This window comes from Pseudorasbora parva, chromosome 10, assembly GCF_024679245.1.
Source record: "Pseudorasbora parva isolate DD20220531a chromosome 10, ASM2467924v1, whole genome shotgun sequence".
Lineage (NCBI taxonomy): Eukaryota > Metazoa > Chordata > Actinopteri > Cypriniformes > Gobionidae > Pseudorasbora > Pseudorasbora parva.
Genome location: NC_090181.1, coordinates 19,266,983 through 19,294,867, shown reverse-complemented (window position 1 = coordinate 19,294,867; position 27,885 = coordinate 19,266,983). Strand labels below are relative to the sequence as shown.

Genomic DNA, 27,885 nt, shown 5'->3' with positions numbered 1-27,885 from the left:
TTTTCAATTTAATCAGCAAGCATAATTTTATTTACATTTATTTTATTTACGCTATTTAGACATGCTTAACATGTAACCCAACCCCATCCCATCCCTAAACCTACCCATTTGTGTGAACATGATATAAAACACAGGATATAACATACGTCTGCATCTACGAGTTATTCAAAAAGTTAAATAATCCAAGTTTTCCGAGGCCAAACGATTGATTTGTATGAAGAAAATCCCCAAAAGCGATCAGCATCTCCATCCGCCGAAGATCATGAACAGTGTAACACATCAAATTTCCATAGACAGTAAAAGCAAATTTCAAATATTGCCGCCCGACGCCGTTACGTGAGATATCATAGTGAAATTGCATTGGCTCTCGTATGTCTTGTGACCAATTGCGTCATTACGTCAGCATTGATTGTAAAATGTCATTGGCTCTCGTGTGTCTTGTGACCGATTGCGTCATGCTCAGGAGTCTTCTGAATTATTTGAATGAGTTATGAACGAATAGTTCGTTCACGGGATCATCATTTCAGCGATTAAAATATCAAGATCAACTGTGTTCTTGACATGAAGACATCGTATGACTTCAGAAGACTTGGAATGCAACATGAGTTAATACTTTTATACTGTTTTGGTCCGTTTTTGCAATAAATACTTGTGACTGTTCTGTACATTTATTTGCCTGTTATTGTTTAGATATGGGTAGGTTTAGGGTAGGAGTTGGGTTAGTTGCTCCAAAATATAAAAGTAGCCTTTAAATATTAATAAAATCATGTCTGCTTTTATAAACGCAAATAATTAAATGCGTCTGTGTTTATGACGCCAAAGGCTTATATACTAACCTATATAAGGTGTAGATTTAGTATTATGCCAAAGATTTTGGTTAATGATGCTATTAAAATTAGGCTACTAATCTTATGTCCTATTTACAGGTATGTTCGTGAAAAAAGATCCAAAAACGTCTGATAATACGGTGTTTAAAAGTAGAGTTTTCGGTCATGTGATCTCAACATGGCCGCCACCATGAGGTGGGTTTTCCCCTATGCAAGACGGGACAACTGATATGACCAAATACTTCATCTCATGTGAGTACAACTTTTTACACATAGTTTAACATGGAAAAAATCAAACATGAAACATGTTTTTGCAACCTATTTTCCTTGTATTATTTTAAAGGGGAAATCTTATTTTTTGGTAGGCTTGGTGATGTCAGCAAAAAAGAAAAGTAATTTCAGAGGCAAAAAAAGCTATTCCTTCTTGATGAAAGAATACAATTAATATTTAATCATACGCATAGTTTTATTTGACAATTCACACTTAAGAATGATATAAGGGGAGATCAGAAATGTATTAAGAAAATAAATTGGCCCAAATCTGATTTAATGTTTCATATTGGCATCATATTGAATTTCTCAGATGAAGCTGAAGAAATTTCCAAATGTGGTGAAGAGACAGGATGCTAGCTTCGGTCTTGCGTGAGTGTGTGAAGATGTGTTTGTATGCAGAGGCCATAGGAAGTAAGAGCCTCTCTTCACAACTCTTTCATTATTGTTACAATTACACTAGCTCTCTTCAGTGCCTGCACTCTTCCCTCTTTATAATGTTTGCTCAGGCTGCAATTGGGAAATGAGGTGGAAAATGATGTGTGTGTGTGTGTGTGTGTGTGTGTGTGGTTATAACAGTGGGAGTGAATGTGTGTATCCCAGCCATTGATACCACAAGTTAAAGAGAGAGTCTGGAGATGCCAAGTGCAAAACACAAGAATGTTTCCTTTAAAGACTTGCTGCCCTCGTGGGGGTCCGTCTCTCTCTTGCTCTCTCTCTTCCCACCCTGTGGGTGTCACAACCATAATCTAACCCCGGTACAGCACCTCCCAGATCATTATAGACTCTGATCTGGAGTCAGTGAAAGGGGGAATTAGTTTGGAACACAATCCCAGCAACCTTTGTGACCCCAGCACAAAGCCAGAACCGTTGGGGGTCCCAGCGGCCTAAACCACTCCATATGTCCAGACAAAACTGTTACAATGGCCAACACAATGGAAACACAGTGGGAGGGACAGACTTTCTGTGTGTGTGTCTCGGAGGAATTATTTAATGCTCTGCCCGTGTATTTGATTATTACTGCAGTTGCGCTCGCCTCTGGGAGATTAATTGCTGGCATTATGAGCATATATATATATATATAAACAAAGTTATATTGACATCATGATGATGCTAGCATTGGATGGGTTATAAGCCCCTCCCCTTCTTTCCCTGAAGCTTTCCTGCTGTGAGGATGTTAAGTAGCTCTTTGTGTGTGTTAAGAGTAGGGATATCCTCCGTCCATCCACGTCTCCCTCACACTACACACCAAGGCGCCACTGTGACTGTACAAGAGAAAGTGACAGAGGATGCGCTGTATCACTTTCCAGCAGATGTGTCAGAGATTAGAATGTGTTATGGTACTCTGTGCTATTGTCCATGCAATGTGTTTGATCAGTCTGGATGTAAAAATGATACAAATATCTCTTGTCTTCCCAAAACACATTTCATTTAATTAAAATACAGTGTTGCAATGTAAAGCAGTGATTACAGATAGTTTAAAAGGTAAAATTATGCTTGTATTTCCTCTCTAACAAAGATGTATCTACGTGCAGTCAGAAGAGGCGATAATCCAAATACAACCACAGTTTATAAAAAAAAAGTCACACACACACAGATAATCCAGTCTTGGAAGATGAATATAATCCACACAAGGGAATCAGAAAAAAAGAAACCAAGAGCACACCAAGTGTGCAACGCTTTGGTACGGTTTCCAGGTTGAACGAAATGTTTCCTGGAAGCGGTGTGCAACGGAGTTTGCGATATGTTTTCTCGTTTGGTGGGTGTGTCAAAAATGTCAGCCCAATTAGCAGCAACATGTATATATAAACCATGCTGTATTAAAGAGACAGCTCGAACAATGGGTTGAAGTAAATTATTTTACAAATGTGTCCGCTGCAGCTCGGTATACGCAACAATTGAAGATATTAGAAAACATTTTTGTCTTTTCCTCCTGAAATGTAAGGCAAATGTTGGATCACAATAATTAGGAACCACAGTTTCCACAAATCCCTTCACTTGATTGGGAAGTTTTATTTTATTCTGGATGGCAAGGACTGTGACATTGAGTGTATTTTGCAATATTAGGCTAAACATGCATTTATACCGATTTCATAAGGCTCAGAAAATTCTTCAAAATGAACACAAATAATAGCCTTCTCAGCAGACGTAGTTGCAACTCTTGCGTCATCAGAAGAGTGTCTAACGCACCATCGTTTCCATTTAAAAAAACTGTTTTGCAACGTTTTATCTTGGCTGAACGCAGCCCTGGAACTAAACACAGGAAGAACGATCACAGGAATAATGGGAACAAAAGTAAAAAACTAAATAAGAGTCAATTAAACAAGACAGGGGAACACAGGCCAGGATATTTTTGTAACCTTTATTTTGACTACAATAAAAAAAATCATAGTACTACATTTAAATATTACTATACATTAATATTGCATGCTCACTGTATCCAAGTACAATTTGCTGGGGGGAAAAGCATACGTACAGAACCCACGTCATGCGGGGGGGAAAAACATTAACACGCCTTAAGTTGTGGATACATTTGAATAATTAATTTCCTTGTTTTAGTTATTGTGATTTTAGTTGTATTAATTTGTTCCCTCGTTTTGTTTAAGTTACACATATATAATGCAATAAACATTAAGAAAATAACACACAACACCATAATGTATGTTACTGCTTACAATAATAAAACAATTTAAATAAAACATCATCATGGGATGTCCCATGCAGAGATTTTTTGAAATGTCCTTTTATTGTTTTTCGTAGTAAATTATCCTATCCAGATTTTTAAAAGTAAAGATAATGCAACCTAAAGTTAACCATTCAATGTTAGGCTACATGCTTAGTATTTTTCTGTAAAAATGTAAAACATTTTTACATTGTATGCTATTCCAAACATGCCTTTTTACGATGACAGTGGCTGTCACCAAGTTACCACAGTTTATTAAAGCATCAAAAACATTAATATCAGTGGTCCAATGAATGAAAATAAATTACCATGTAACAAATTCTCTTAGCCATTGATTAGGTCCAGGAAACATGCATGGAACAGAGTTTCTCCACGCAAAACCATCCTAAGCGTTAGTTTCTAAATAGCACATCAACTTATACCCTTAATATTATATCTGCTTCATAATTAGGCAAATAGAGCAGTCCCTGTTTACCCTTTCGTCTTCCATCTCTCTCTCTCTCTCGCTTTCTCTCGTCTTTCCTCTTCAGCCCTTTCTTATTAGAAGGCCCCCAGCTGTGCGTCGGATAGGATCAGAGGCTGCCTCTATTAGCCTGGTCCATTTGTTGAGCGATTGAATCGCTCTCATCCCTCTTCTCTAGTATGGCCTCTAACCCTCTCTCTCTACCTTAGCCTGCCAGAAGGGCCTCTCAGTGCTCAAAACACAATGGAGCCTGATAGAGGCCGTCTCCCTGAGGCAAACCAAATGCAAGGTGTGTGTATGTGTGGGTGCGCGCGTGTGCGCGAGAGAGAGAGAGAGCGCAAGAGCGAGAGAGAGAGACAGACAGACAGATGAAACGTATGATTCCATGACTACTCTTTCATTTGAAGAAACCATGCAGGAGTAGGTTTCTATGCAGTCACTCGAGGTGTTGTTCGCTTACAATCCAGCAGGTGGCATACTTGCACAAGCACAGAGGCCAAAGCGCCCCTCCCCCTGTGTCTGTGTCCTTTCTACCACTCTTTTTGAGTCCTACACGGGAACCACAAGTATCCTCATCTTCAACCTGTCTACTCTCCAGAAGTTGTACAGTTATCGTACATCTCTCTCTTGAAGTGGCGTTCAAAGGGAAGATAAGCACATCTGTTTCTAAACTATGGAAGAAGCAGGATTTACACACTGACAATCCTGAATGTAATTTCCAGCACTGTGTTTGTGCTGCAGAGACATTTTAGACTTCAAGATGGTTCAAAGACTTTAGGGAAAAGGCTCTCAGAGCTTTTCTTTACTCTCCCACCCCCCCACTCTAACCCATATTCATGTCCTCTCATATTCTGACTTGCACTCAAGAGAAACGTCTCTGCTTGAGGAGGAATGGCACCGAGGTGTTCTGCATGGTTGCATCTGAATGTCCCTTTTTTCCAGTTTTGAGGGGCTCACTTGACCGCCCCTTTCTGGCACACTGAGAGATGGAGGAGAGAGGTTAGAGAGCTGCTTAAAGCTGTCAGTCACACAGTCGCTGACTACATTGGAGCCTATTGGGAGTCAACCGAACTGCTTCCTAAACTGCTCAACGCATGACCTTAAAAAACAGTGGTGGGATGCAACCCAAAAATGAAGCGCAGACCTGTACTGATATTGTCATGGACTGCAACATGCTGAGAGAAAATAATAAATGTAACTGTGAATAAAATAAGTTGGAGGATCAATCTTTAAAAATGAGAGGAAATACTTCCCTTAGCTTATGTTGTTGACATCACAAGCCTTACTTCAAAACAAGCTCAATTTTGACAAGATAAAAACCTGAAAGATAGGCAGCTTGAGATCCTCATGCTAAAAAAAACGAATTATGTTAGGTAAAAAATATGCAGCATAGACTACATTCTGTGCCCCTGTGTGTTATTCCAGTCATTATTAATATTATTAATAACTGTTTTTCTTCTACTTCTTATAATTATATAAAATGTACATTCTATGTTCATTTTTGTATGCTAAACAATGGACCTTTTCACATTTTCAGGATAGTTGTGTAAGTGGTAAATGGAAACTACAATAAATATAATGTTTGCATTCTCGTTTGCCAATACAACTTGCTCCATTAGCAAAAGAAAAAAAGAGGAAGAATATTCTTCATTGTATTGGAAACATTCATGCAGCAGCGTTAACTAGTTTTTGTAATTGAATGACGTGGTAATGTAAGTATAATGTCCTGTTTTTTTATGATGTTAGTAACTGTGAAAACGTCATCACAGTCTGTCATTTAGATATTTAGCCATTTTCCTTGGCATGCACTTTTAGATTTAGGCGGTTGTTTCGTTTTCCCTCGAATCCATCCTCGTTGTTCTTGGCTCGGCTGTGAATGAGGTCTCGTCCTCTGCGGTGCCCTTTGATCGTGGCCGTTTGTTCTGGCAGACTACATCTCCATGGAGATGAAGGAAAAACTCGGGTTTCTGCAGAGCACAAAAATAAACCTACCTGGCCTTGCCTGAAATCTGCCCTTTAATTGAGTCTATATACCATGCAAATACTTCCTCGCTAATGGATCCTATGTTTTGTTTACATTATGCTGTCTCTGCCTGATGTGGCCCTTTAACCTTCATGGCACAAAAAAGTAAATCTTTCATTGAAATCCATAGAAATACCGGCCTTGGAGAGCAATTCTTAAGGATTCGTTTTTGTCACTTGTCAAAGGCCTCGCTGGGCCTTGACCCACATAACCATTATGTATCCTTGTCCTTTGTTTGGGTAAAGGGTTTTATTTTTCCACCAGTCTTCTTCGCAATGATGACAACAGACCTGGATTCAGAGGTAATTTACAGTTGATTGTGCTCCAGCCACACCGTTTAGGAATTGAATGGTTTACATGGCTATTTTTTTCTTCTTCATTGTGCTGGTCCGTGGCTGGTAATTTTTCTTCTTTTCACACTGTAAGTTCATAATCATGTGCTTTTTCATGAATGGTTGGAGAAAGAAAAGTCTGCATTCCTTCAGGAGCCTGGTGAACACAAGTTTCCTTCTTTGAGTGCACCTGGATGTACAGTTTGGTCTAAGCTTGAGAATTCAAGTACCAAATAACCCTCTGAATCTACATTTTTATTGTCGGCACACTAGATGGCATGTGCGCTTATGGGAGAGCAGATGTCATGTAATGTGATGCAAAAGTTGTTTGACGATTATTCTTGGAGTTCAGAGGTGACACTTCACCTTCTCCTTTTTTATAATTTAGTTTGTGCCGTCATTGACTCAGGCTACGGTGTCAAAACCATCTCTGAAACTTTTAAATTGCTCCTTCAACTGGCCTTTGCCAACTCCTTATCTAATTCTGATTGTGATTTGGTGTGGCTGAGGGGCGGATGGATGTGGGTGTCGCCGACGGAAAAAGACAATACAATTAAATGATTAACGCGCAACAGGGCCACCGACAATTAAAACTATTATGGAAATTAAAATGACATTATGTCACAGCGGAGAGTTGATGATACCCGTGTCGTCTTTTTAAAAGCAATTTTCATAATTCCAATAATTGAAATCATAGCATATTCATTCATTTACCGGGTGAGGGGGGCTAAGAGCGGCCACTAATGAAACCCAATCATTAGCATCCAAACAAAGTAATTGGCTAGTCCTTTATCTTCAGAAATAGGTGACAAGGCACAATCACCCCCCTCCATCAGAATGCAAAAACAAGTAATTAAACCGCAGACAAAGATGAGCCCAGCTCGCTGTTCGTGCACGGTGCACGTTTGAAAACAGCACTGATTGCCTTGATTAGAGACCTTACTGTATCCTCTGATTTTGTTTATGGTTATACTTTTAGGGATGGGGTGCAGCGGGGTTGGAAAGGGATGTGTTTGTATGCGGGAGTTTTATCGTTATGCTTGACAACTGAAGATGTATGTTGAACACGCTCATTAACTTATTATGCTTGGTGTAAGGAACAAGATCAACAATTGAATATGTTATTTCATTACATGGCTTTCTCGATACTCGATTCTCATTGGTCAATCGCTGCATTTAGCAGACAGATATTTCCCATTCACTGTCATCTAGCAGTGAAATGAAGCTGCGCGAAGGGCAACCCATACTCGGAATTTAACGCATCCAAATTTGCGCACACAAGTTAGTGAGCAGTGAACACACAATACAAACCCTGTACACACATAACCGGAGCAGTGTGCAGGCATTCATTGCATAGCCCGGTGAACGATTGAGGGTTAGGTTCTTTGATCAAGGCCACCTCAGTCATATCCTTCATCTGTTTTACCGTATTACTCCTGCTGTATGTCTGGGTATACTGTAAAAACCTGTGTCATGAACAAAAGAGTCAGCCATTAGGCCTTTTAATAAGAAACTACTAAACACTATTCATTCGATTCACAATATGCGCGCATGCCAATTCATTCTAAAATGATTTGTTACATATCGGGAAATTAAATATTTTTTGTTCTTTAACCACTCAACATACTAGCTTAAATGTCTGTTAGCCTATTATTAAATCTCGTATTAAATTTGATCATTTGGTAATGACATGCAAATAAAATGCAAAACAGTACAATTGCCCATAAAATGATCATCTATTGTACAATAGCAGACTACAGGTATACTAACACAGTGTAAAAACTATATAGCATAAATGCTACATTACAAAATTGCAGTCCCTGCTAACAAATTTGCCTGGTGAAGTGAATGTGTTTGTTCTTTACTCTAGTGCTACTTTCATATCTCTTGTATCACCACGGCCCCCTCTCCCATTTCATACAACCGCAACCAATGCCATCTTGCATCTCCGCTACTGAGACAAAAAATCGTCCCAGAGGACTTCAGTGTTGTTGCAGTGTTATTAGCGAAAGCTAAAATATTGTGAAGATAATATACAGGTCAATTTAGTGATATTACATAGCGAACAAGATTTTTTTTAACCATTGCTCCACCATGACAGACCATAGAATTGTGATCTGACATGTTTCAGGAAGCAACAAAAAGTGAATTGGAATTTGCAATGTTAGCGCTTAGCGGTAGCCATTATGCCCATTATGTGTCACACGATTCATGATTAATTTTAACAAGCTGATTTGGTGCTCACATAACATTTCTTATCACAGTTGAAAACAGTTGTGCTGCTTAATATTTTTGTGATGCATTTGTTTGTTTTCTTATAGAAAGTTTAAAAGATGAGTAGACAGTTCAAAAGAACAATAATCAGAATATGAATCTTTTGTATAAATATCTTTACAGTCATTTTTGATCAACTTAATGGATCCTTGCTGAATACATTTGTATTTTATTTAACATTTTGTATTCAACACTTTACGACACTTTGTGGGCCATGAATCTGTTCCATTCCAGCTAAAAGCTTGGCTGTCTCTCACAGAATGACTGACACACGTAAGAGGCTTGATGAGGCGTAGGGTTAAGAGGGACAGATGGAGAAGAAAGAGTAAGGGTGTTCAGGAAAACACTGGTACGTAAATGCAGCCATGGATAACAGGAGTATTTAGAGAATGAGCTGCTTAAACTCGTCCTTTTACCTTCCACCCTCTCCTGACTTTCTTCAACAGGGCATTTTTCCTGCCCTGCACCCTGAGGTCCATTATCCAGCCCTTCCGAGAGAGAGAGAGTCAACAACATAATGCAAGAGGCCTGACACAAAGCATCTCCCAACAACAGGACCCCCTTTTTCTCATTAACACCCTCCCTCACTCCTTCTCCCACATCCTCACCTTGAGTTTCCCTTTTCCCATCCTCTTCAGCCCCATCCTCGTGTAACCTTGTGCTCCGTCGAGAGCTTTTTTTTCATCCTGTGAAGTTGTAGAGAGGTTTCTTGAGTCTCACTGGTGGGAGAAAGCGCCTAGTCTCGTGCGCCTTCCTTTCCTACCTACAATCATCAGCTCTTCTGATCGAGCCACCTTGATTCTTTTTTGTTCGATGGCTTAATATCAGGACTTTCTACTTCTTGTCCTGTGGCTTTCCTTACCTGTTCTTTGTGCCTACTTGCAGATGGAAAAAAAAATATTATTTGCTTGTCTTTTTTTCTTCAGGTTGGACTGGAGAATTGATTTACGTTTGTACACACTTGATCTGACCCTGTGGTAGGCAGTGATCATATATGTGCATGTCTCGGTTGGTTCTGATGATCCCATTACCAATGTGTTCTCCCCCACCTCACTATACGACACAGTGGAATGACCCTGGCTTCGGATAAATGCAATAGAGAGAAAGGAACAGAAATTCTTTTTCCATCCTCCAATGGACGAATGAGACTGAGGGCAGAGGGGAGAGGGAGACAGAAAGAGAGAGGGGTACATGTACGGAGCGTACTAACATGGCTGAGGGGACTTTCACAGGCGGGATTGAGCATCAAAAAAGGCTCATTTTAATGTGTCTCCATTGGATTTGTGAGCCAAATGGATTTTGAATGAAACTTCCTAAAAAATTCTTTGTACATTTGGTAACTAGCTTCTTTCTAAACTAAATTATGTCATTAATTACTCTTGTGTCGTTCCAAAACCATAAGACTTTTGTTCATCTTCAGAACACAAATGAAGATGGGCTATTTTTGATGAAATCCGAGAGCGTTCTGTCCCTTTGTTGACAGCTACACAACTAACACTTTGACACTGTAAAAAGTTTATAAAGAGAACTAATCCATATGAATTGGACATTTAGTCCAAATTTTCTCAAGAGACACAATCGCTTTATTTGATGAACAGACATAATTTAGGCTTTTATTCACATTTAAACATTGATCAGCAAACATAAGCAAAAGTGTAACACACGAGTGAGCCTCAATGGTTCTTGTAGATGCTCCAATGTAATGCGTAACACAAGAAAATGAACCTCATTGGTTCTTGTGGAAGCTTAAATGTGCTGTGTAACACGAGAATGAACCTTTTGTGAATGAACACATAATAATGAATTTGATTGGTTCTCGCACGTCAAGCAAACATCCTTGTTGAGCTACTCCAGTCTTCAATGTCACATGATCCTTCAGAAATCATGCTTATACGTTGATAAATTGTAGCGCTTCTTGCAGTGCTAATTGTCGCAGCGCATTGTTGCACCATGTTACGCTTTTTTCGTTCTACAGAAGCAGGTACTGGAAGCTAGATATTTTACTGGAAATATGGATATTTTTCATACTCAAACCCATCACTTCGCTTCAGAAGGCCTTTATTAACCTCCTAAAGCCATGTGGATTACTTTTATAATGGATGGATACACTTTTTTTGTGCTTCAAATTTTGGGCTGCCATTCTAAAGCTTGGAAAAGACGGGACATTTTTTTGAAAAAAAAAACTCAGATTGTATTTGTCTGAAAGAAGAATGTCATATAAACGACGACTTGAGGGTGAGTAAATCAGGTTCATTCTCGTGTTACACTTCTGCTTATGTTCGTTGATCAATGTTTAAATGTGAATAAAAGTCTTCATTAAATCTGTTCATCATAAAAAAATTATTGTGTCTCTTTTAGAAAATTTGGACTAAACCGCTCAATTCAAATGGATTAGTTCTCTTTATAAAGTTCTTAATTTGTGTTCTGAAGATGAACGAAAGTCTTATCGTTTTGGAACGACACAAGTAATTAATGACAGAATTTTCATTTGTGTGTGAACTATCTTTAATATGTTTGTGGAAGCCATGATATATTTTGTTCTTTGATGAATAGAAAGTTTAAAAGATCAACATTTATTTAAAATTGAAATATTTTTTTTACATTATAAGTGTCTTCACTGACACATTTGATCAATTTAATGCATCCTTGCTGAAAAGTAATTATTTTTAAGAAAACCTTTTTTAATGGACTTGAATGTATGTATTTGTAAATATGTCCTATATATAATCCAATTTATATTCATTCTAAGAACATAACTTTTAATCTGATTTTAAAAATTTCCTTAAAAATTTCCTTTTCCTCTGAGTTACTGTATTTCAAGCTTAAAAGTACTAACATTTACTTTTTAAACAATAATTTAGTGTGTCACTACATCTGTCATCATCAACCTCCTTTCTGAATACTTTCTGAAAACCTATTATCTTAAAACACCTGACATTGTATGCTGGGAGAGACAACACGCCGCCATAATGGAGAGAGACAAAGGGTCGTACATTCCTCATACCTGCATGAGTGAATGCTTTTTAATTGCTGGTGATTTTCACTTGTTGGTGTTTTGCACACCTGAAACAAACTCCGAAAAGTCACCAAAGAGCCGCACCGAGAGAAAACGAGCCGAAAGAGAAAAGGGAGGCTGAAAGAATGTGTTTGATTGCAGCTAGTGCTAGTTATGGTTTAGTTGGTAGTGTTAAGCAGTTGGTCCATTGTGTTCTTTGTGCATATTTGAGTGTTGCAGCTATTGAAGTGCAAGAGAGAGGGGAAAATGCGTGCACTGACATTCTCTAATCAAATACAGCAATCAGGAACCTCAAACCAGCATTACACCATTTACAATCACTTTTAATTTATAATCAAAAATTGAGCGGGAGAGGGAGTTGGGAGGGAGAGGGAGAAGAAGAGAACGACAGACACAGACAGGTCATTACATCTCTCTTTACTGGGCCGATGAGAGCAATGAAGAATTAATCAGTGGCCATTAGACTGTATTTACTCACCACTGTAGGGGTTGTGATCAGACCTACGCTTCCTCTACTCTCTCTGTCTGTCACTGGTTCTTTTTCTCTTTGCTGTGGTGTCTGTGATTTCAGACATTTCAGATACTTCTCCTTGACCTTTTTGATGGAGGTCAGAACAGAGGCAGAAAATTGTTGCGAACATAAAGATATAAGCAAGTATACGCTACAATAAAACTGACTCTATTCCAAAACCAAAAGAGGTGCCAACCTAAAACGTATTTTGACGCGTCGCAGGTGAATGAGCCACACTACAAATGCTTTTTAAAACGGTAGGCATTATGCTGGATCTTTGAAAATGATTGACAAATCAAAAGTGATTATATCTATTTATTCATTAACTTAGTATTTTTTTTTATTGTCATATAGAGATATTCGTTAGCTGCTATAGGTAAATAACTAGAATAATAAGTACAGTATACATATCTAAACTAAATTAAAAGCAGTAAATGCAATCCTAAACTATTTGCTTTACAAACAAATGTGTTTATAATTATGTTAATAAATTAAAACAAAAACCAGTTTGCAGTATCCTGTAGCATAACACAATGTTTTTGCACAGATAAAATAACTGGAAGCGGATGACACTGGAAGACTTGTGCATTCAAGTTACAAATGACTGAGTCCGCTCTTAGGTTAAAAATAAGGTGGATAAACGTCCGTCATTCACAAAGCTATATGGGCCTAAACTACATCCTTATGTGTTTGTTTATTACATATTTTGGCTAATATGACAATACTACCAATGAATGTATAATCAGCTCCTTTTAACACTTAATATTTCCATATACAGGTGCTGGTAATAAAATTTGAATATTATCAAAAAGTGAAACGTGTATATTATATTCATTTATTACACACAGACTGATATATTTAAATGTTTATTTCTTTTCTCTTCTAAATCTCAGAAAATGTCTATATTGTGAAAAGGTTCAATATTGAAGACACCTGGTGCCACAATCTAATCAGCTAATTAACTCAAAACACCTACAAAGGCCTTTAATGGTCTCTCAGTCTAGTTCTGTAGGCTACACAATCATGGGGAAGACTGCTGACTTGACTGTTGTCCAAAAGACAACCATTGACACTTTGCACAAGGAGGGCAAGACACAAACGTTCATTGCAAAAGAGGCTGGCTGTTCAGAGAAGGGAAGGAAAAGATGTGGTAGAAAAAAAGTGTACAAGCAATGAACTGTTTACATGAGACATTATCTAAACCGATCTGGTGTTTACATGTGATGACTTTCAATCGCAATAATTTTGTGACATGCAGTTTGTCTCTATGACGGCATATGTCTGCCGCATCCAAAATGTCAACGCTGTTTTCTCCACCAGCTGGAATATGTTAACTGTAGCCATAGCAACTCTTAACGGCCACCAGGACTAATACAGTGTTATATAAGCTATTTATTTGTTTTAAAGTGTAATAATCATCTCAGAAAAAAAATTATTCTTCTGTCAGGCGGAGTTGAAGTAAAAACTGCCTGGGGCAATATACGCTGTGTCATTATTCCAACATTATCTAAATAACTTACGAAATAAAAAAGTTTACCCCTCAGAAAAATGAACTTTCCTCTCTTATCAACATGAGCGCGGCGTGCGCTGTCACGTCATGTAAGGACGCAGCAGGGCTGTTTGGAGGGGGAAATATTTACCCAGAACTTCATTTAGACCCTGGTTCCTGCGGTCTAAACACACCGAGTACCACCCCAAAGTTCCTGGTTCCTGGGTAAAGTTCCTGCGGTGGAAACACGGCTAAAGAGTGGTCTGCAGCTGGAGTCATTGCTTTAAGAACCACTACAACAATTTGACCTTACGGAAGTAATAGCGGATGGGAACACTAGATGAGATTCGTCTGCATACGAGGTAAAAAAAACACATAAATACTGTTCGGTTTCTCACAGAAACCGATCGGTTCGTGTCTTAAGACCTCAATGTGTCGTCAGGAGCAGCAGGATTTTTGTGCATGTTGTCTAAGCATGTTATTTTTTTTACTCGGTCTTTACCCATTCATATGCATTATGACTGGCAGACTGCAACAGTTGAAGTTAAAAATCTTTAAATTGTGTTCTACTGAAGAAACAAATACACCTACATCTTGGTTGCACATAAACATTACATTTTTATTTTTGGGTGAACTAACCCTTTAAGGACCAGAAGAGCTGAAGAGCAACCTATAGCCACTATCAGAGCGACCTGGGCTCTCATAACACCTGAGCAGTGCCACAGACTGATCGACTCCATGCCACGCCACATTGCTGCGGTAATTCAGGCAAAAGGAGGCCCAACTAAGTATTGAGTGTTGTACATGCTCATACTTTTCATGTTCATACTTTTCAGTTGGCCAAGATTTCTAAAAATCCTTTCTTTTAATTGGTCTTAAGTAATATTCTAATTTTCTGAGATACTACATTTGGGATTTTCCTTAGTTGTCAGTTATAATCATCAAAATTAAAATAAATTAGCATTTGAAATATGTCAGCCTAGTCAGTTTGATGAATAAATAATAACATACAATAATATACAAAATAAAGTTTAACTTTTTGAATGGAATTAGTGAAATAAATAAACTTTTTGATGATATTCTAATTATATGACCAGCACCTGTAGAACATTCCTGCAGATTTTTTTATGTTTAGGTCTACTTGTTAGATTAACATGTTGTTAGCTTAGCAAAACGCTAACATCAGTCTCCATCGTAATCAACTGCCAAGGTTCCTGTACACAGCAGGTGAATAACTAAGTAGTGTGTTCAAAATCAGCCACTTATTAAGGTTCCATTTCACTTAAAAGGCAGCTTGCTTATGTAAGCAGTTATTAAGGCAGCTTACTAGGTTTTGAAACCAAGCTACTGTATTTGCCAAATGTAGGGGATTATCTACAACATTTCTGTTTACATTTAAATGGGTTTAAAGCAGTGCAGTCCCTTTTCTTTTGTGTTGAGTGAGTGAGTGTGTATGTGTGTGTGTGTGTTGATGTCATCCCCATCAAGCATAGTGCAGGAAGCGAGAATCTCTCTTAAATCACCTCCTTTAATCTCGGCCGTGGGCTCCTCTGACCTGTGTTAGCTCAGGCCAAACACAGAGTGCATCTTCTCTTAACAAATCAACCCTCATTCCTGTTACTCTGGAGCTGGACAGGATACTGATCTTTGTGACTTCCCGTGGTCTGCGGATATACTTTCTAATCTTAACAGTGTTTAGAAGCTCAGACTTTATATAGGCTAAGTCTAATTTCTGATCAATGTGCAGGGGAGTTCAGCGTTCAGGGCGAATCGCCACTTGAAAGGACTGGCACTGCTGGCCAACCCCATTATGGTACGAAACCTCTTTAAACTCCTGATAGCAGCACAATAGAGTCACTGCCACACTCTCTGTGGCTGATAGGAGCAAACAGTTAATTATGTTTGCTCAAGATTATCAGCCTCCCTCCAGAAAACCAGTCAGAGGTAGAAAGAAAAAGGGGGCAAGGCTTTGTTGTATATATGTTTGTAGGGTGTGACTGTGGCCTGGAGGAATGTCACCTTTAGGTGAATTATTGGCAAGTTTTTTTTAGTTCACCAAGAGGTAATGCTAGAATGTGATTAAACAATATGTTTTTAAAAATTGTGTTTTATATTTGTAAGGCGCTATTGATTATGGAGAAGCCCCATGAAAAAAATCACAGTGAACTGTATGAAACAAAAATGAAGGGCCAAATTGTACACAAGTGTTTATTTGTTTCTGGACGAGAGCTAAAGAAAACCCAGAACGGAGAGTTTCTCCGATCCTTCGTTGTCTTAGCAACCTCTAAGTATCTAAAGGAGGGATCAGTGCACTGGGTTGAATGGCATGCAAGGGTGAAAAACTCGGCAATTAAAAGCAATGGAAGTGACAATTAATATTGTGAGTGCACAAATAGAGTGCTATGCCCTTTCGAGCATGCTCAACGTTCACCCCATGCTCGACTTAGCACTTTTCTCCTATTAAAATCCTCCCTGAAGACCTCTCCACTCTTCCACTTGGTGAAATGGCGTTGCATGTTCTTTTCTCCGCTCGCATACTGTAGTGGAGACAGACATGGCTGGTTCTCAGAAGCGGCAACTCAAGAGGGAACTTATCTCAAGCATATAAGAAAGAGTTAATCGTTGCCAGAGTTAAAGCTTGTGATGACCTCTTACCTAAACCTTTCTTTTGGTCAAAAACATGTTTTTACTCAGCCTTTTACTGAAGGTAAAGCTTTCAATGTTTGGTACCCTACATCCAGCTGATATGCTGATCATTACTGCAAAATGGGGATTCCCTATAGCAATGCCCTATATTGCTAGTTAATAGGAATGGGTCACAATGGTTGACTTGTCAACTAGGACTCTAGGCACGATTTAGCTCAAGAGCATATGCAACTGTGCAATGTATTGACGTTTTGAGAAAATTAAGAACAAAATTAGTTAATTAAAGTAACCTACCCATAAGACTACAAAGTTAGCGAAGTTTGTGTATATTTTTCATATATTTTCTTCTATTGATATGATAAACATCTGATCATTTTAGCATGCTGTGATTTAGCTATGACCAGCTGACTGTACATAGGGCTGCCAACCATTTAATGTAATACAGAGTAGTCTTGTATTTAAGACCTCAAAGTAGTGTTTACAGAACACAGTTTGTTCCGTATTTTGCAAAGGCCTATGTCTTCCAGAGAGTCCACGGTTTATCAAACTCTACATCTTTTTTTCATTTTTTCTCCCCATTGATTCATTGAGAATATATCCCTTTGAGGAAGGCTTTAAGACCAAGCAGAATCCTCTGCCAGATGGTCGCTTCCTTGAATGGGATCTTGTAAATGGAATATAATTTAATGTAAATGTAAACTGTTAATTTCACATGTTAATGCATGTGGTTGTAAGGCCTGTTATGTTTATTTTTATTTTTATGTGATTCCATGGTTTGTTTTGTCTTATTTAATAGCCTATTTAAAAAGTAGCCTCTTTTCTTTCAATCAAAACAATGATATTTGGATCTGAGACCATAATGCCATAAGCGAAGTACTCACATGCATCGGAAGCTGCCTCTCGGATAGCATGTTATCTTGTATTCAGTTATCTTCTGCAGCTTATATGGCCATATGTCAAAATGTGTGTAAGTATTCACATAAATAGCCAGTTATGTCTTAAGTGGACTAATCCGTTGGAGAAAGAAAGTGCAACAATATATTATAGCCATGCAGCTTTTAAAGTGACAGAAGCATAATAAGCCTGCTTCTGTGTGCTTAATATTAATCAAACAACAAAAGACAAAGTGAAAATCACTCACTGATCTTGACTGAATAACTTTTGTAGTTTTAATAAGAAATATATCATCAGTATTTTATTAATTCAGTGAAACCTGAAAACGCAATCTTCTGAAAACTGGTTTCATGTTTTTGAAAACAGTGCCATTATCGTCTCCATGTAAGCTACAGAAATATGAATTTGTGAAAATGTTGACATAATGTGCATGCGTATTACATGTTGAATCTAAAGGCATGTGCAAGTACTTCCTAATCAATAATGGCAGACTACAGGACTTTTTGCAGCTCAAGATACTGAGTTTATTAACGCTTCTCCAGCAAAGTGTAGATTTACTGCACCACTGTTATGAACAGCAGAGATGCTTTATTTACATACACCATTTTCTAACAACACCAACTAATACTGACCTCGCCAGCTCTGAGTCTGGCATGTAACACAGCTTTTAAAGACATTTATGCAGAGCTTTGCGAACCGGGATCGATTTGGCAATGTTTTTACTCACTGCAAAACCTTTCAAACTGTTAGTAAAACTTTTCAAAAAAAGCAAAGTAAAAAGGTTTCAAGTACTTTATTGTCGAGTTAACGTACCTTAAGGGTTTCACACCAGCTCTATTTATGCACACCTGTGTTTGATTGACATCAGAGTTCGGATTGTTTGGATGATGTCAACGCTGTTTTCCGAACTCGGGTGGGCACCTGTGAAACGTGGTCAAGGGTGGTCTCTTGTGAATTCTGGTACAGTTCACTGCTGATATGAATGAAATGGTACTAAATCTGGGAAGTTATCTGCTATTAATGATGTATGATTTTAATAAAACTGTGTTTGTGTGTTCACAAGCGTGACTGACACAAAGCACTCTAAAGCTAAAAGCACCACTGCTATAGCCAAACATTCCGTGTTTGAACCTGCCTTATTATTCAGGGCTTCCTTAAGAACGATTGGTCATCAAGCTATTTCGACTGACTGGTAAGTTTTGAAAATATGTTGTCTTACAAAAAAATATAAAATATTGAATCAAGAGACATGAAGCAAGCATAGTTATGGATGAAATGAGAATAAAATATTCAACCAGACCATTAAGCTCATGTGTTCTCAATTTAAAACATATGATTCCACAGCCTCTATGTTACATGCTTCTGCATTTAAGTGTTGAGATACATCAAATCTTCTCAGCTCAGGCTTTTGATGTGGTAATTTCTCTTGATGTACTTCTAGGTGTGGGCGTGTTTGTATATGAGTTTCAGGCACATAGATTCCTGCCATTGAGAAGCTGGCAGGTGTCTGCCACATAAAGCCGGCTGCAGACGGCACAGTGCACGGTTCGTGAAGAACCACAGCTGATTCCTGCTGGAATGTATAATTTTCTCATTTCCCTCACAAGCAGTTGGCCCTTCGCAAATTAGCGCGGGGCTCTGACCCTGACGTTGCACGCGGAGACGCCGTAATGCACGAAATACGGGATTTCAATCAGACATGCTCTCTTTCACACCCATCAAATCATCTCCATATACATAATTCATACACCTGTGAAGGGATGTGCTCTATTTCCACACTTCTGCAACATGAAGAGTATGATTACAGATTAATCTGCGTGGTTTGCCGTCACTTCATAAGCAAATAGTCCTCTTCTTTTCACGTTTTTTGGGATTCACTTAGCAGTTTTGGATGATATCTTTTACTTATTTGGGCAGTAGGCTCTTTTTTTTTTAAGTCTTCCCTGATTTGTGTAGGACACGTATTTTAGCTTTTGTGCTCAAATGTGGAATAGAGAGGAGTTTTAAAGGAGGATATCAAGTGTTTAAGTTTCTAAAAGTTTTGAATCCTTTAAGTAGTCTATGACTCGTTTGTGATATTCAGGTCATCTAAAGTCATGAAATAGCTTTGTGCGTGGAAAAGACCAAAATGCTCCAATCCACATGCATCTTCATGGAAAATATCTGAATTTCTTCTTTAGGGAAAGAATGCCATATGGGCGGTGAGGGTGAATAAATGATGGCAGAATTTTGGGTACACAAATGGTAGTAGCACACAGGCTACAGTTCACCAGCTCACCTGTCACTTCAATAGTATAAAGTTAATGAATAAGTAGATTAAGCAGTAGACATGCTCTCACTGAACCGCTTAATCTTGCTTTTGTCTGTGCTGGTGTGGATTGGATGTATATTGGTTAGCTAATCTAGACATGATAATGCTAATCATGTCTTTTGTCATAGTAGTAGGCACCTCATGGACAGTCAGGCTTTTGTGCATTCAAATAACATTAACAGTGCTGTATGCCCAGCTTACATAGCTCACCGATTTGTTAAGGAAATACATCTAAAAAAAAAAAAAACACTCTGAAATACACGTAGAAGTTCCTATTCAGAAAAAAAGTGAAAAATAATGGGCAAATGCCAAAATGTGTACACTTATGGTAATTGCTATTAATTAAAAGGGATATCTATTAAAGGGATAACTATTTTGTATTTGTCACTCAACAGTGTCAGTGCAGTGACTGACTATTAACATCAAAATGATACATTTTACAGTTCAGAAACAAAATGGCATATTGCATAAAGCACAAATATCTAATGTAGTCTATAAATTAATATAATTACTATTATGAAATATTATCAAAGGCCCTTTTCATGTATATGTCACACAGCAAGATATTTTGACTTTCAAAGGGTATGTTTAAATGAAGGGGGAAAAAAACGACGACAACGTTGTCAAAACGATGCCTGTTCACACCGATCTGTGACAATTACTAAAAAGGCTGCATTATGCATGCCAGGTCAGTAGTCGGCAGTGTCACTTTGTCAATAAACACCTAATGGACTACTTGTGCTGAGCTTCAGCTTCATTTCAGTTTCTAAATATTATTTCTGGTTATATTTTCAGTGTACTTTGGTCATCGAGTTGACCGAACGCCACCCTAAAATTAGTGTCCGTAAGAAATTTTAAATGTGTCATGAGCTGGCTTACAAAAAAAAAAATGATACTGTTGTCTGAGGTCAACTTATGACGTTTGCATGGTTTTTACATTCAAAAACATTGTAACTAATAAGTAGTAGGATATTTTCTACACTGGTTTTGAGGAGTAGGTGTGCCACACTTGAGACTTGGAAGTAAATGCCTACGGCTAGGATTGGATAAGATTTGGATATTTCGTGAGCTTCATCTCCCCTGTCAGTTCACATGAGGAATTGTTTTGAAAGCGGCAACCGGAATAATCCTCTGACAGGGCTCTCAAATTGTTTTTTATCAAACAAACACGTTTTTTTCATATGTGATAGTATTGCATTGTTACAGATTGTATTGATTATGTGTACGTTTCTAACAGAACATACCTTAGCTCACAGGCTGGAGAATCGCTTATTTGTTGGTTCATTACAATTCGGGATCAGACTCCCAGGGCTCGCAAAGCCCAAAGTCCCAGGGCTGTGTGTTTTCCAGATGGGCTATCAAAACGTAAGCATGTTGGTGAATCTTTAGTGAAATAACATTCATTTCTTGATCTGCGTTGTTCACTCTCTTGTATATTGTATATATTTGAAAAGTGCGTGCATGTGTGTGTGTGGTTCACGCTTTTTGGACAGGCCAAGTAATAAAAAAAATCAATCATTCGTGGGTGGATGAGAGATAAATAATTGTGTTTTACTCACATAAGTGTGTTGCACCATTCCTGTCGGATCCAATATAGAAGGCACAGCATTGTGTTTTAATCTCAATATGTCTTCAAATCCAGCATCAACCTGTGTCTTGTTTACAAACGATTATCTTGCTATCTTTGGCATGTTTATTGCTCATCCACGAGTCGGTGGGCGGGGCTACAGAAGCAGGTGTATACATTTACACAAGAAGGGTGTTTCCCTCTTCTATTATGTTATTGATTTGAGAGCCTAATTTTCTGGGCCTGGTGTCTATAAAACCTTTTCTTTGAGTAGCAAGGAAGTTTTCAGCTCTGAAACGTACAGGATATTCTTATATTACCATGACCTTTTATATATCAAAGGCTCAAATCGGGACATTTTTAGAGACAGGAGAAGAGATATTCTGATTATTACGTTGTACAGAATTTTCAAAACTCTTTGGAACAGGAACTTTAAATTTAACCAAGCTGATCTGAGAAATTAACGGCTGTTAAACATGTGTGATTATTTCACCACAGGGTGTCAGTGCTTATCTAAATTAGTGGCAATGACCTTTATTTATTTGTAAAATATTAAAAATATTTTAATCACTTTTTTATTGTCAGTCATTTTAGGCTACTGTGTGTTATTTACATGTTTATACCCAAAATGTTTAATTTATATTTTAAAGTAGTTGACTGTCATTCTCCTCTATGCTGTGTGTGTTACTGTTTTAAATTAATTAAATAGTTAACATTGTTACATTTATTTAAGGCACATAACACATTTATTCATTATATTTTAATAAGAAGACAAGTACTGGACTTCTGCAGGTTAGTGGGGAAATGTATTTATTTGTTATTATTCAGAATCCATGGTTGGAAAGAAAATATAGTTATACATATCAGCAGGCTCAAGATAAAAAAATAATTTTAAAAATAATATTACAATCACAATTTCCAATTAATTTTTTTTAAATATAAACATTTAAATTATTAATAATAATACATTTTATTTGTCTTGCACTTTACATTTGGAACAAATCTCAAAGTTCTACAGTTAAGATCATTTAAAAAATAAAATACTAATAGTTTTAATAATTAAAAATCATAAGTTCTCCTAAAAAGAAATGTTTTTAGTCCTTTCTTTAGTCTCAAGAGCTTGAGGTGCCCTCAGATGGTCGGGCATTCCAAATCCATGGAGCGGCAGAACAGAAATGGTGGCTGTCATAAACTTTACTGATTTATTCATGCGTTAAATATTGAATAACATTAAAAGTTCTAGGCTAATACAGAATATGTAATGTGCATATATTTAGCAAAATGCTCCACTCTACAGTTCCTTTTTCTAGCTGATTAACGAGTTTATGGTCACTGGATATGGTTTTTCTGAGGTAAATGTGATGTTGTTTACACACTGTTTTATTGACGTCTTTCCACGGTTGAAATACTTCATGTTAATGAATTGACTGGGTGATTCTATGTTATGTGAAACTGATAAGTTGATTCGGCAAGTTCTTTGAACACACTTTCAGATGCTCATTCATGTTGATTTTGCGCTGTAACTGGTATTAAGAGGGGAAGAGAAGATCAGATGTGATCAAGATGTGAGCTCCGCGTTGCAGCGTCTTTTGAGCTGAGCTGGTATTTATGTGAATAAAATGGACTGAATTTTAAATCTGAGACTTTGTTTCATATCAATAGTAACAAAACACACAGATTATTGTGATTTATTGGATAGGAGGTACGCTACAAAGTTCTGTTCATTCATCTGAAAACAGTATGACTCATTGATTCTTGGGATTTAAGAATCGATATAAGCTGGTAAAAGTTTTTTTAATTTATTTTTATCCAGCCCTACTAAAAATGGTAGACTTCCAGGTGACCAAACAACCCTGTCTTTTGAGTAGGCCTATTGTCCTTGAGAACTGTAGTGTGTCTACTTGTATTTTGTAAGGAGCTTTTTACAGTGAATCACCATTAAAAAAATGTCGAGCCATGAAAGAAGAATCGAACAAATCAACGCGGCCATGGCAGAGGTCGATGATTTGCTTGAGAATGCACTTCTCATGCATAATGAAATCTTTCAAACGGCATCCTTAGGTGAACAGTCTGTTGCTGTCTATAGGACTGTGTTTGTTCAAACATGCATTTGCACGTTTCTGTTGGAGAGTGCGGCCGAGTCTGCGGATGCCAGCGGCAGCCCTCCCGCTCTCAAAGCCGAGAAAGCAGCCATTCTCAGAGCAATCAGAGCCCTGCCTGCAGGATCCCAGCCAAACCTCTCATCCTTAGTCTACTTGAGAGCTGCTTTAATTAACCATCATACCACAGATGGGATCGATTTTAACCCCCCTGTTTTTTGGGTCGCTCTCATTCTTTCTCTCTTTCTCCACCAACCTTATATGCTTTCTCAACCCCCTTCTCTAAAGTCTTTCACCTAGCTCTCCTCCTCTGCCTCTCATCTCGTGGCCCTTCTTCTCTATGCTTTCCCCCCACCCACCCTCTCTCCCTCTCTCTCTCTCATTCTCTTCTGTCTCCTGCACTCCACTCTCCTGTACACAAGTCACATAATTGAACTGGAATAGAGCCAGACTTGCCCCCCTCCTCCTCCAGGCTGCCTGTTTCCCTGCATCCCTTGGCCTCACCTGCTCAATACCTTATTAGTGTCAGGATCTGTGGAGAGCCATTGCGGATTAACTAGAGAGATATGAGATTGATTTCTGCCCCTTGCAGATGAAATTGGGTTCGGTCCTCGTATCCGTAGGTGTGCGCTCGCATGTGTGTGTATGACGCGTGCGCACTCACCGTACAAAAGAAAGCGTGATGTGTTTTTTTTTCCCCCTTTGCTCAGGAGCATTTCTTTAGCAAGGAAAATGAAAGCCAGCTAATTAACTATCTACAAGCCCACATGTGTCTCTGTGTCTCCATTCTAATTTCTTCTCTTCTGCAGCCCTTGGTTTTCCCTCCATCTTGCGCAGAGACCCCCTCCGCCCCGTCCGCCTCTGAAATTCTAATCTCAACTTTAATCTGCAAGCAATCGCGAGGAGAAATGACCTGTTGTGGCACATGCTTGTCTCGGCCTTGGCGTAAATAGCATGCTATTGATTATTCATGGGTCCTGTGTGTCTCCTGCACGGCTCGGCATGTCAAGGAGTTTAACAGGAGTTGCCTATTGGAGGAGAGATTAAGGTCTCTTGTGGAAATGGGTGGCTGTGCGGAGTGGAGAGAGAAGGCGGGGTGGTAATGACAGGTCTGTATGTGTAAGGTAGTGCTGTTGGGGTGGTATCAGCTGGGCCGTCTCTCTGTGTGTAAATACTAGGGGGTCAGAGCTCTTGCACAAAGAGCGTCGCCTGATCCCCAGATTCAACTCGGTGGTTGACACAATGAATGTTAATAGACTGTTTTTTATGCAGCAGGACACGTTCATCTGTTGGTCTTCGTTTGTGTAATAGCTCCAGCGGTATTTCCTCATACCGTTTTCAATGCGCAATGTGTTGCACAGAATACAACGCTCTATACAAGGCAGAGCTGTCTAGTCTATAATTTCTTTATTTTACAAAATACTCCATAGTTTTACTTGGCCATACAGCATATCTACAAATGACTAGTGGTAGAAAGTGTCGTAGTATGTCAAGTCTGGACAAGACAAGGTCCAAGTTCAAACCTGAGTCCAAAAACCAGATTTTCTACGACTAGTCGAAATCATTCGAATCCAAATCTCCTGAAAATATGGTCTTAATCTTGAGACAGATGCTCTTGTCTGGACTTAAGTTCTACAACAGATCATTGAGATGAACACAACTGTTGTTCACGCTTAAGGCCAGTTGTCATAAGTAACACATTGGGGGGGGGGGGGGGGGGGGGGTATAATGCTATTTCCCGCATTCTGACTTATTTACACTGTTAAAGAGTTGGATTTTTATGCTAAACATGGCCAAAATCAAATTAGTTGGATGTATGACGAAGTATTTCTGTGCCAAATACACCTTCAGGATTCAAATAAGTTTCTTAAAGTTTTTTTTTGTTTTGTTTTCTATTGCCCTGTATGACATCATAAAGTGTTGGAATTGCTTGTATGGGCATTTCTTCTGGATGAGTGCGTGCACACATCAACCAGAGCTAGAGCACGAGTGGATGCAGTTTTTTTTTCCAGAGTCTAAACTGCATCAAATGTTGGCACTGCATCAGTGTTTTGTTGGCACTTGGCACGCAAGTTCATATAATGTAAACAACACAAATAAAGTGAATCAAAAGTTATCCAGGGATAACGCCATGATGTATTTTATGTGTGTGGGTGTGTGCACTTGTTTATATTACATTGTGGGGACCAAATTTCCCCACAATGTAATATAAACCTGAAATTTCACCTGCATATAAATGGATTCATAAACATACCAAAATAAAGTTTTTTTTTTAATGTCAAAATGCAGAATGTTTCCTGTGATGGGTAGGTTTAGGGGCAGGGGCAGTGTAGGGGGATAGAATCTACAGTTTGTACAGTGTAAAATCCATTACGCCTATGGAATGTCCCCACAATTCACAAAATCTTTCACCAAATTTTACACAACTCTTAACATCCTAGGTCATACGTCAGGTCAGAGATCCCTCTTTTATCATTACCAGAAGTCAGTGATTATAGTTTATAAAGTTAAAAATATTTTTCTTACAAAAACACATCGCTTCCCTTCAGAAGGCTTTTAATAAGTTAACCCCCTGTAGCTGTGTGGAGTACTTTAATAATGAATAGGTGCGCTTTTTCGGGCTTCAAAATCTATTGGGCTTCAAAATCTAGATACTATTCACTCCCATTATAAAGCTTGGAAGAGCCAGGATTTTTAAAAATATATTATATTATAATATAAAATATATTATTATTATTATTATTATTATTATTATTATTATTATTATTATTATTATTATTATTATTATGTTTTGTTTGTTAGCTGTATTGTGATGAAACTTTAAGATGCCTTGCTTCATGCACGTATGTCTAGTATTTGAAACAAAAGAAGAACAAAAATGACTACCGCAAGCTCTTCCAGGAATTATCCTGATTATTTCCATTTTCTTTATTGTAAAGTTTGATGAGTATTTTGCTCTATATGAGGAGAGTGTTAAGTTACACCTTATTTTGTTTTCTTACACCTTCATTTTCGTCATCTTAGCACTCTTAGAATGCTTTAGTTGTCATTTCAATATGTGGGTGCAAGACTGGACCCTTTTGATTTGGGCCAGTAAACAATCACCCATAGCACCCTATGGCAACCACCCAGCAAAACTCTAGCAAGTTTTCTTTTTCTTTTTTGTTGAAAAAATGTAAACATTTGTTGGTTAAAAGAGCTTGATAGAGTTAAAACATCCAAATGTTACCAGTTTCCCTCAACAAAATTTATCGACTCTCAACAGAAAATACACTTGACTGAACAAAATGAGAAAATAAATGCGACATCTAGTGATATGGATAATGCCTTTCAGCAGGTGATCACATCACACTATGGCTGTGTGTGTGTGTGTGTGTGTGTGTGTGTGTGTGTGTGTGTGTGTGTGTGTGTGTGTGTGTGTGTTTGAGGCGGTTTCTGACCTCGAAACACAGAGTCCAAGCTTATTGTGGTGTAATTTCCTCGTCCAGAGGCTGGAGTGTTTGTGTCAGAGCGAGGCCTCTGTGTGATTGCCTCTCCGTCACCAGTGTAAACCGAGGATAATGCTAAGACCACCTTCCCCGCTGCAAAAACGGGATCAACACAATCCAATTTCTCTCTCTGTGCAAAGATGGAATAATTTGAAAGAATGGAGTCGCCAAACCCAGCGCCTGGGATCCAGGGGGGAAGATAAAGGGCTGTTAAAAAACAGCCATTACGAGAGGAATTGGGCGAGAGGTGTTTCAGGACAACAGAAACCCCAAGTCGACAATACAGATGGGAAGTGGCTTCCAAAACATCAAGTGAGAGAAAGCTACGGGTAAATTGAGGTGACTAACTAGCAATCTAGCCCAAAACAGAGCTCTGTCGAGACATGAGACATGCGGAAACATATTTTATGTGGATTACAGCTTAGATGCAGCAAGATGAGGTTTCCATGCCATGGGAGAACCTTGCAATGCGCTGTTTTGCATTTTAGCAGCTACAGGCTTCAGGAATCTAGGAGAATGTTGCATCAAATTTATGAGTTTCCTCGTGCAATTACTAAAAATATCCCGTTTTGTTTTGAAGCTGCTGGGCTCCAAAGCATCTCAAGTGCTTCGGAATCAGGTTTGTGTCTTCGCATGACAAAAACATCAACCAGTGGGGGGAAAAAGTTTGAAAAGCTCTCGAAAAGTCACCAGTTCCAAGCTACAGTTGATCCCCTAATTGCTTTCAGGTGTCTTCCTCTCAGTGCACAGTGACTCTGCCACCAGAAGGAGGGCAGAAGTGATTTGTGTAGATGCTGGCGTTGCAGGAGGCCGGAGAGAAGCTGGGATGGGTTGGAGTAATCAGGATGGGAAACACACCCCCACCTCTCGCCTATGTGTGTCAGACGGGCCTACTCTGATGAATGGACCCTAGATTAGAGCTCACACAGGGCAGGCACAGGCCTCAGGTGTGCAACCTAATGCGTCTATGTTCAAGAGTGTATTTGTGTTGG

At 38.5% G+C, this 27,885-nt stretch overlaps 1 long non-coding RNA gene across 1 annotated transcript; it reads left to right on the top strand.

Annotated features, from left to right (window-relative positions):
• The first annotated feature begins 480 nt into the window (after positions 1 to 480).
• Positions 481 to 27,885, top strand: LOC137090630 (uncharacterized). The gene is made up of 5 exons (XR_010907926.1): positions 481 to 605; positions 927 to 1,079; positions 1,411 to 1,511; positions 27,474 to 27,512; positions 27,622 to 27,885. It is a non-coding gene; the product is annotated as an uncharacterized lncRNA (long non-coding RNA).